This window comes from Limulus polyphemus, unplaced genomic scaffold, assembly GCF_000517525.1.
Source record: "Limulus polyphemus unplaced genomic scaffold, Limulus_polyphemus-2.1.2 Scaffold1352, whole genome shotgun sequence".
NCBI classification, from domain to species: domain Eukaryota; kingdom Metazoa; phylum Arthropoda; class Merostomata; order Xiphosura; family Limulidae; genus Limulus; species Limulus polyphemus.
In genome coordinates, this window is record NW_013666962.1 from 167,170 (window position 1) to 178,434 (window position 11,265).

Consider the following 11,265-nt stretch of genomic DNA (forward strand, 5'->3'; position numbering starts at 1 on the left):
GTTTAGGGACGAGCAGGAAAAGAATCTCGAGTAAAAATGCGATAAAAAACGAAGCATTGAATGGGTATAGAAGAAAATTCTTTGCTGATTTTTATGATTATTCTATATGTTACTGATACTTCTATACAGATATCTTGTTATATACGTATGTATAAATGGGGAAATGACGAGTGTTTGAAAATTTAAATTTGTGGGAATAACAAACCGATGTAGCTAACGCGTGATAAAACGAGAAAGTAGAAAGAAAATATCGCTGTAAGGGGAAGACTACAGTATAATTAATAGTTTAGGATTTTTTCCTACTTTGTGCACATTTTCTATAGGCATTTAACGTGTTCAGTAAAAATAATTATCATTCCAAAAAATTCTGCAGTGGATAACGTATCACAGACGCGATAAAATGTCGTTTGTATTTATACTCTATGACCGATAAAAGGAAAATTTTAGGTATGAATATGTTGTGGTTTAAATATTTCAGAATGACAGGCTTTCAGCACAACGTGATTATCATATCCTAACGTATGTGTTTCTGTTCCTCTTCTCCGCTGTTTCTACTAATACTACTAGTACAATTCTTAGCGCAAGTATTGATTTTAGCCTGAAGGAAGGCGCTATGGAGTTATTCTGACCTTTCGAGGAAAGCGCCCTCCAGCGGCTAGAGCACTTGGTGTTCCTTGTTTAGTGAAACCTCACAATAACACACATCTGAAGATGCAGGTGTGTATAATGACTATAGTAATGATGTGATTTCAATCTTTGGAGAATAAATGAATATTTCTTGGTTTAATATTTTAGTTTATTTCTGGGCATCTGGAATAACGTACATTCGTCACGCAGGCTGGTGGCGCTGTTAGGTAGAATGTTTGTCCTCTCTCTATCCGAAGGAGCGACGTATCACTGTACGAAGTATAATCAACGCTCCTGCCATCGTGATATGTTTGTGACTTACCATTACAGTGGGTAAGATTTTTCCATTATCTCTTTCAAACTATAGATATTTCAAAATAATAAGAAGAACGAGGTATTTTTTATTTACGTCTTTAAATACACAAATGGATTTTATTTATTGCCATTGTTTTTATTCCAAATATAGTGTCTGACAACTTTGCAAATGTAGAACTATATTTCACTGTATGAGATGCAAAGGCATTATCTGCCAGACTTGAGAGATTTAGACGATAAGCTAACATATTTCTTATCTGCGATTTTATGCTATGAGAGTAAAATAATCGTAGTGCTATTTTTGTTTTTTAAATTGATTTATCAAATTCAGCTACTTATTCGAACACAAACAATATTAAATATAAACAGAACATCACTTTTAAATATGGAAAATATGACAGCATGCCGTTAGACATAACAGTCAAAGCTATTCCATCGTACATTTTTATCATTGAACTAATTCCATAAGAATTTATATTACACTTGGAGCAAATTATTATAAAGTAATAAAGATGAGATACGAATAAAAACAAACTATTTATGCAAAATATGTCACGCGGGTAAGAATATTTTTAGATACAGATATATATATATATAAACTTACAAGATGACAGCCAATATGTGACTTTCTATAAATATCTCCCTACCCTCCATCAACTCCTATGGTACAGACTTCAACATCACAGAACCACGAGTTCTGCATATATTCTGGGCCTCAACCTAACGTTGTCGTTACCATGATGTCGAGCGATTGCTTAGCTAACGCCAACGACATTTTGTGTCGCATAGCCTTTACTGCTTGCCATCCAAAAACAATTCCCTTTGTAGCGAACTTGAGGGAAACGTAGCAGTGCATGTGCAGGAAGCCCGCTTGCTGCTTCTGTTCGTGCTGGTGTTAATCATCTTTGCCCGTGAAATGACGTCATGTTATATGTAATGCTTGATAATTGAAATATAGATGGTAGCAGATCAATGAACAAATGATCCGAGACAGAGAAAGAATAACAGATCATCTTTCATTTATTCTCTGTGGTCCGAAAAGTGGAATATTGCATCAAGTTTTGCATGGACACAGGAATATAGACCCGTATTTAATGGATGTGTTTTTAATTAAATGCAAAATAATGAGAAGTAATTTGTTGTTGGTATTATTTTCATTAATATTAAATATGTTATCTTTTATATGTTACAACTATCACAAATGTGATATAAAAGTTGTTTTACGCATCCTTAAAAGTGTCAGATGTTGGATCATTAGCGTTTTTAATTCTCCCCTCTTCTCTTTCCCCTTCCCTCCTTCCTACAATCTGTAGAGGTATACAGCTCCCGCATGATATACATATCTATGTGGGCACTGCAAACCACAAGTAAGGAGGCTAGAGGAATGATAATTATAGGATTTCGGTTTTAGTTTTAAACCAGGTTGTGATGCATACATTCGTTAAAGAACAGACACTGAGAGCTACAAATAAACGTGTTACACTTCACAGCAGTGATGACGTTTCATGTCAGAAAAAGATGTGGACACGTGGCTAATAAATGATGGTATACGGTAGAAAACTATGTGCGCTATGTATGAAACTGTTGATAGTGTCGTAGAGTTTATTTGTTTTTAGTAATATGTAGAACGTGCTTTGAGGAAGATTGAATATGGCTAACATGATTCCGTCTGAGTACTAATTGTGTATGTTTAAGTTTTTTAAATCGTGTATGTCAGGTAAGTAATGATATTAGAAGTTTGTATTTGTGCGATTATTCTTTACGACTGGTAAATAATAAATTCAAGACTATTATTCACTGGAATGTGCTTACCAGTTTTGAGAATATATTCACTAAATGACGGGTCAGGAGTGTGTGCGGTAAATGTTAATTTATGTGTGCACTTACTGAACTATAGGTTTAATTATATAAGGAAATGATAGTTTATGAATTTATGAATGATAAATTAATGACAGTTATTTGTATATGGCTGTGTGTTAGAAGAACAGGTGTGATAAATGTCATATAAATTATACTTGTATCCGTGGGTAATAGGTATTTTTATGCGTGTAATGTTTTAGGTAAATACTGAATGATAACAACCAAATGTAAGTTATTTCTATATTTATTATGAAGTAATTCCAGTTGTGGTTATCATATAAACTTATTATAATATTGCAGCAGCCTAAGGCAGTGACTTAAAATGATTTACCATTTTAAGAAATCCTACTTTTGGTCATTATTATTCAGGACATTGATTTATTATTATTATATGTCTCGAGGACAGAGGCCTCAAACCTCAGATTCCAGGCATTGAAAACGCAGAAGCTTCGATAATATTATTTGCTAATACTTAAAAAGAGAAAGTTTTTGTTTCTCTCAAACTCCAAATATACTCTTGAGATAATAAGTTCTAGTTAAAATGTTCTAACTTTTCACGTCGTACCCGTTCTCAAACCCGAAATTCGCCTAAATTATACACGGTCTGAATGTTAAAGTGAAAAATATGTAAACTAATAGCCTTTAATAATTTTCTTTACAAACACTCTTAAGACCTCAAATGTGGATTCTCTTTTACACCACACAATATACCAAAACATCGCTTTCAACCCCTCATCCATTTCTAATCAATAATTTTCCCACTTTCTGGATCTGAGAGGGTTCATTTGTGTAGAATTTTCACACAGAGTCACGCAAGGGCTATTTACGCATATCAATCATTAATTTTAAACTAATAGATTAAAGAAAAAATCAACTAGTCAACAGCACCCACTGCCAACTCTTGGGCTACTTTTGTGTGACCGAATAGTGTGATTTGACCGTCACTCTTATAGCGCACCCATAGCCATAAAGTGCGGAGTGGGTTTTGGGGAATTTAAGAAAAAAACCTAAAATTTTGAAATCCCAATATATATATAGATATATATATATATTATACTGAATATGCACTGTTTGTTACCTAGAAAAATGCGACTCTGTCTCTTCTATCTGATGTTTTGACTTCACAAGTTCGTGTAAAGAACTGACTGAACCAGTTTCAATTAAATCTGGTATCAGCACTTTAAAGTCAGTGCAATGGTGTCCATCCATCAAATCTATACCAAGAATAAAACCAACGTTTGATCTATAGGCCTAGTATAAAAACTACGAGTTCCAGTTACTACATAGTATCAATGCCTATTACACATTATTAAATGTACATTGATAAATTAGATCTAATAGGTAAAAAACATTTTAACTGAAATAAAAATAAAATAAATAAGGTCCTACCGTTGGGGTAAGTAAGGGAACCTTACCTCCAGACTTTGACACTCATTATAGTAGTAAAAGCTCAAATTAATAAGTTAATATTGGTAGTATACTATACAAACTATCTACTACATAAAACAAAGTGTATGTGTCCGGGAAAAATACACGGTCGTATATCTATCATTTCATATCTGTTCCTTATAGATTTCCACATTTCTTGATCAATCAACACCAAACTTAACACGGTGATACAGGATAACAGAAGGAAGGTCATGAAGGGGTTGATGGGTTGGACCCATCTTCTATATAAATATCTGTAAATATGTGTGTGTATATCTGTTCCTTATACGTTTCCACATTTTTGATTAATGAACCCCAGACTTGACACAGTGATACAGAATGACATGAGGAAAGTCATGAAGGGGTGGGAGTTGGACCCCCCCCCCTCCCATATAATTTCGGAAAAACTACCAAATCAGCACAATTTTACACAGTTATACAGAATGACATGGAGAAGGTCATGAGAGGGGGTGGATCCCCATCTAATTATATATTGATATAATTCTTGAAAACAGTATGTTTTTCTTTTCAGTATTGGTACCTTTATGCATTTTTATTGCTTTTTTAATGTTTATTATATTACGTAAAAAAATAGAAACCCAATTTCCTATCCTTTGTTACAAACGAGTTTTTATTTCACCCGTCCAGTGGATGGGTACTCCAGCTAGTATTAATATTACAGTATAAAAACCCAACCAAGTTATCTGAACTCGTATAACTCCCAACTTCCACCCATTAAGTTTACTCGTAGAGTCTATTGTAAATACTTTTTTTCTTATATTTTATATTTCTTTGGGGAGCAGTCACCTTCCCACTGTCTGCAGGCAGTGAAGGGTGACATAGATATTGGATGTTATGGATTTGTGTACCCACATCTTGCTTTTCTAATATATTCTTATTTTTATTTTTCTTACTTATTTTATGTTTATTCTGTTTTTCTTTAACATGTGAGATTAGCGAACGCAGGTTAAGACTGGTAGACGGTGTATCTCCACCGCTATATAGGTTCTACTTTCACAGCCACCTCCAAAACCCAGGGTACATTTTATATAACTCATTATAGCCTGTGCCATGGTGATCTTTTTAATTTATGTTGCGTTTTTGTTGGGATTAAAGCTTGTTTAAGTAATTAGAATGATTTTTTTTATCACTGGTTTGATCTTTCTACTTTTAAAGCAGTCCTTCCTTTTGATGTTAACAAGATAAATAAAAAAATGGGAATTTAAAAACCTACAAATAGGGATCGTAAAAAACAGAAAGGAAGCAAAGCTGGAGATACTGTAGACATTAATTACTCAAACTACAAACCCCGATTTTGACTCCATACTGTTACTTAGAATTACATTTGGTGGAATCAAAATAGGGATTTGTAGTTTGAGTAAATAATGTCTACAGTATTTCCAGTCTTGTTTTCTTACTTGTTTTACTATCCCTAGTTGCAAGTTTTTAAATTGCCAATTTTTATTTATCTTGTTTGATGGCTTTTTTATGCTTAACTATAGGCAAAGGATTACTTGATATGGTAGCTAACTTTATATATTGTAATGATAATAAACATAGGTAGTAGCTAGCTGATACGGTTTTCACTTCGTACATAGTATAGGGGTTGGCTCCCTATAGACACCGATTGTATAGTGTACAAAGCATTGTGTATCTACATGCTACAGTCATCTAATGTTCATATATATTTGGCTTTTAATTCCTGTTTCACCCTGTATTTAAGCTTTTTAATTGAACACTAGACATTTGTAAAAAAACTAACTTCAAGAGGTAGTAATAACATCGTTTACACTAAAATTATGATGTTTTTTAGCTTATGTAAAATATAGAAAAAGCAAATCGACTTTTCAATACCATTACGACCTTCGCATAACATTATTTAGCATTCTACAAAAGTTTTGGGTGCAAAATACCAAGTCAAATATAGAATAAACAAATCGACTTTTCAATACCACTACGACCTTCGCATAACATTATTTAGCATTCTACAAAAGTTTTGGGTGCAAAATACCAAGTCGTTTTTGTTGTGGACTAATAAGAGAATAATAATAAGAATAATTACAAACGGGCCGTTTCGAGCAGATTTTCTTTTCCTTGTAAGTCTAACATGCGGACTCTTTTGTGCATTTTTATATGTGTACAGACTTAGCAGTCAATAGTAAAGGTTTTAAAGTGTTGTTTGAACTGTATTTTTACTGTTTAAGGTACTTTTCAACCGAACGTGGAATTACTTGCAATCCCTATTATGAACCACTATTGTGGTTCATAATATTAACCTAATTGTTAAAATAATATTTTCACACACACATATATATATTTTTCTTTTCTGTTTTATTCTTCCATTGTTTTTGTGTAAATGTTAATGAAAGGTGGCGTATTTCTTTTATTGATTTTAAGTGTCTAGCTGTATGACTTTGATCTGTGTTAAAGTCTTTACTTTGTATTTTATTAATATTACACATAACTGTTAACGGGATCATTTTCAAGTCATGTACTTTGTATTACCTTGTATAAAATGTCAGTTTTTGTATTTTTCTTTGTAAAACAGGTTTGCTTGCTAGTCTCGTCCCAGTGGCATGCTTTGTGTTTGTCAGGTACAAGAAATAAGGTATTTCAGGAACATGGCTGTTCTAGGGTTGTAGATTTTTCGTTTTTGTAAATTTTATATATTATTGAACTTGAGTCTTAAGGTTAGAAATGGCCCTGGAAAGCCTGAAAACAAGGGAATGTAAGAGTTGGTACTTGGAAAGCCTGAAAACAGGGGAATGTAAGAGTTGGTACTTGGAAAGTCTGAAAACAGGGGAATGTAAGAGTTGGTACTTGGAAAGTCTGAAAACAGGGGAATGTAAGAGTTGGTACTTGGAAAGCCTGAAAACAGGGGAATGTAAGAGTTGGTACTTGGAAAGTCTGAAAACAGGGGAATGTAAGAGTTGGTACTTGGAAAGTCTGAAAACAGGGGAATGTAAGAGTTGGTACTTGGAAAGCCTGAAAACAAGGGAATGTAAGAGTTGGTACTTGGAAAGCCTGAAAACAAGGTAATGTAAGAGTTGGTACTTGGAAAGCCTGAAAACAAGGTAATGTAAGAGTTGGTACTTGGAAAGCCTGAAAACAAGGGAATGTAAGAGTTGGTGCTTGGAAAGTCAATATTTTCTTTCTCTCTGAGCGTAAAAAAATAAAATGTTTAGTTTACCAAAGTTTTCTCAAAGACATGATTTTAGACTATCATGCATAGAAAACCTGCCTTTTGCAAGACTTACCTTATTTTATGAACTAGTTAAACACAGTCAAGGAGTGTGCCACACTTGGATGTTTTCAGGCTTTCTCATGGAAGACGTTGGAGACACATTTCTGATCTACTTGTCTCTAGTGACATCGCCGAGTCTAAGCTTCAAAATATTTAGAGACTACGTCCATATTTCACCAATGGGATTACCAGTGACGTCAGTGGCATCTGCACACTTCAAGAATAAACAGAGAATTCAAACCACTATTTCTGTAAACTAGAAGAGTTGTCTAATATTTGGCACACTCATTGTTTGACTTTTTAATTTGACTGGTTTACTTTGTTTAGCATTGTATCCAGCCTGTTTTCTTAACTTAGTCCAGTCAATGTTTCTGTTTTAATTCTGGCCGTTCCTCCTGTTATTTGCAGTTACTATCCAAAAGATAAATCAGCTTAGCTATATTTAATTGTTTCTGAAATTCACGCAAATTTACCCAAGGGCTGTCTGCGCAAGCCATTCTTAGTTTTGAACTGATAGACTAAAAGGGAGACAGCTAACAAACAGCACCAACTGCCAACTCTTGGGCTACTTTAATTAAATAACCGAATTCAACTGTCACTCTTATAATGCACCCACAGCCCTAAAGTGAGGATCACGATTCTGTAGGAACAGGAAACGAACCATAGACTCTGGGATTCACAGTCTGGTCTGGCGCGCTAACCACTAGTACACTATTGTTGCAGCGTTAACTTCTTTCAATTTAAATTTCCCATGATAATAAATTCTACATTAATTACTGGTAACACATGATGGGTGTAACGTTTTTTTAAAATATTTACATACGATATTATTAATGACTTACACCAAAAAGTAATTTCGTTGAAGAAAATACATTTTCAAGTTCATGACGAAAACAGTGAATAACAAAACAACATCAAATCATGTCCTTGGGCAACGATTACATTGCCTTTAAAACTGAAAATTATGATACTTCTGACGTAGAAGTACGTCGAAACTTGTAACACGTAGAGTGTTTTCAAAATTAAAGCTGTTGACGGTTTTATTAAACTGTTAATTGTGTAAATATGAATCGTTGCATTTTAATTATTCATTTGATATTAAATTTTAGTTGCAGTTTCAAACATTTATATTATTAAATTGAACTTAAATTTGGGAATATGCTTGCAAGAACTGTGAGAGTTGTGACAAACTTTTACAACTTAGATAAGTTCACGGACTTACAAACTAAATTCTGGGGTTCAATTATTTGCGGTGGACAAAGCGTAAACTGCTTAATGTAAAGTTTTAGCGCTAAAAACAAACAGAATGAATAGTTACATCTTAAAGAATAAACAATGAAAGTTATAACAGTATTATTGTTTCAATGAATTTGTATTACATGTCGAAGTTTTAAAATTTTAAAGTTTTCGTAAAACGAATTTTCCCTGGACATGGGTTGGATATTTTAATGCCGCCTAAACATCCCATCATTTTACAATGTTTTCTGATTTTTTTTTAAACATTAAATCAGCAGAAATGGCCAATAGATAGTGAAATGTTTTATAACTTAGTTTTCAAAGTTTCAGCAACTCTTTCTTTGGTCTCCAGTGGCTCAGTGTTAAGGCTTATAATGCCAAATTTCGGAGTTCGATTCACACGGCAGGATGGTTCTTTCTGAAAGTTTGCGCTAAAAAACAAAGAAACTTCTTAATATTTCAAAAATATGAAAACTAATGTTCTGAAGAAATAAGTTTTCGGACTTGTTTTAAAAAAAACGGATAACAGAAAGAATTGTGTTCTGAAAATCAAAAAGACTATTTTTGGTAAAGTTTCTCCGATAGAATTTAAGAATAATAAATAACAGAGGCGTCGCTAGGTGCTTAAAAGATTCGGGGCTCGAGCCCACAGGCGCTGAAAGTTTCAACGTTTCAGTATGATATCAATCATGGTTTTCCATTCTGATTTTTCATGACACCAACTGGGGATTGGGGGCACTGTCAAATAGATTCGGGGATGGAAATATTTATTAGAAGCAAAAATAATTATCCTTTTTAATAAAACTTCTTAAGAGTTTTAACACTTCCAACTCACTAACCGATCAAAAAATGACATCTTTTAATCAAAAACAGTTTTTAACTCTAACGTATTAAATGCAGTCCACTTTAAAACACTCATATGATCAAGAATAACACCTTTTTTAACTCACGAGATCACACAAATCATCTTTTAACTCGCATTCTAATCAAACACAGTTTGCCAGTTTCATTTGCCTGTCCAAACAAAACCTTCATGTTCTCAATGGAAGAAGAAAAATATCATTCGTACAACAGTGTTTATTTCAGTAACAGGCTCTAAAACTAAGCTAAGCTAACTATCTTGGCAGTCATTTAAGTAGAGAGACAACCTGGGGCGCTCAGAAACTGCTGTTTCTCTTCGGTCCCACTCGTGAAATTACGGTTTGGTCCTACAGGGGAGGAAAGATAAAAGCTACGGGACTGCTTGAGATGATTTAAGTATTGATTTATCGACAATTTGTTTAATAAAGAAGATAATGCTAAGTGGCTGACTAACTAAGAATTTTGAAGCATTCCGAGAAAGCTGTGTTGCTCTAAAACCACACCAAAGACCCCTTTAAATCGTAACAAAATGTTAACCGCGCCATCTGGTTGCTGGTTTGATAGCGCTTACAAGACTGCGTATTTCACCGCACTTTATGACACGTTTAGGAATTTATAGCTTGCAGTTGGAAATGTATTTTGTTTTTTTTTAATGTGAAGTTATATAGTATCGAAGGGTGATTCCAATCTAATATTCGCGTGCAGCTAACGCTTTACTGGCTGTTAGTTCACATAAGAGGTTGCATTTAATGATAAATGTTTTAAGAAGTTTGTTAAGTCTGGGATATCGCGATAAATAATATAGGAGAAAGTGTTATATCCAGTCAGTTAAAGGTGTTTGCAGTAAACATGCGAAGAAACACGTCGAGTAGTACCCTATATTAGACTGAATATTGTTTAATAAAGTTTATTTATAAAATAGGAATACATATCAGCATCTTTGTTAATCATAAAATATACCATTAAAACTTACATATACGCTATACAAGTGATCCAATGGAAAAGTTGTTGATACATGACAACATATTTGATCCTTTTTTTTCTTTTCACTTCGCTATTATTATTATTTTTTTTTTTACATTCTCCATGAGCAGAAAACGCATGTGATTTTAAGACAACAGGGAAGAATATTGTGAATAATTCAAAGACAACAGGGAAGACTATTGTGACATTCTAAGAATTAGGATGAAAGTAAAGACGAATGTATAACAACAAAGTTATATTTCATGTATTTGTTGATAATGTCTAGTTGAAAATTTTAAAATTGAATTTTCATGTTGTCTCTTAATAAACAGTTTTCGTGGAAGTGGGGAATTGCTGGGAAAGGAATATGTAAAACATATTGTTAATAACTATAGTTTTCATGATTTATATTGTTAATAACTACAGTTTTCGTGATTTATATCGTTAATAACTATAGTTTTCGTGATTTATATTGTTAATAACTATAGTTTTCGTGATTTATATCGTTAATAACTATAGTTTTCAGATTTATATTGTTAATAACTACAGTTTTCATGATTTATATCGTTTATAACTATAGTTTTCATGATTTATATTGTTAATAACTACAGTTTTCATGATTTATATCGTTTATAACTATAGTTTTCATGATTTATATTGTTAATAACTACAGTTTTCATGATTTATATCGTTTATAACTATAGTTTTCATGATTTATATTGTTAATAACT

General features: G+C 33.1%; 1 protein-coding gene across 3 annotated transcripts in view; it reads left to right on the top strand.

Annotated features, from left to right (window-relative positions):
* The first annotated feature begins 669 nt into the window (after positions 1–669).
* Positions 670–11,265, top strand: part of LOC106463225 (sn1-specific diacylglycerol lipase alpha-like) — a 131,116-nt gene continuing 120,520 nt past the window's right edge. For all 3 annotated transcript variants that reach the window (XR_002611443.1, XM_022390669.1, XM_022390670.1), the window contains exon 1: positions 670–960. The gene's annotated coding sequence lies outside the window, so the exon portion shown is untranslated. The remainder of the gene's footprint in view (positions 961–11,265) is intronic.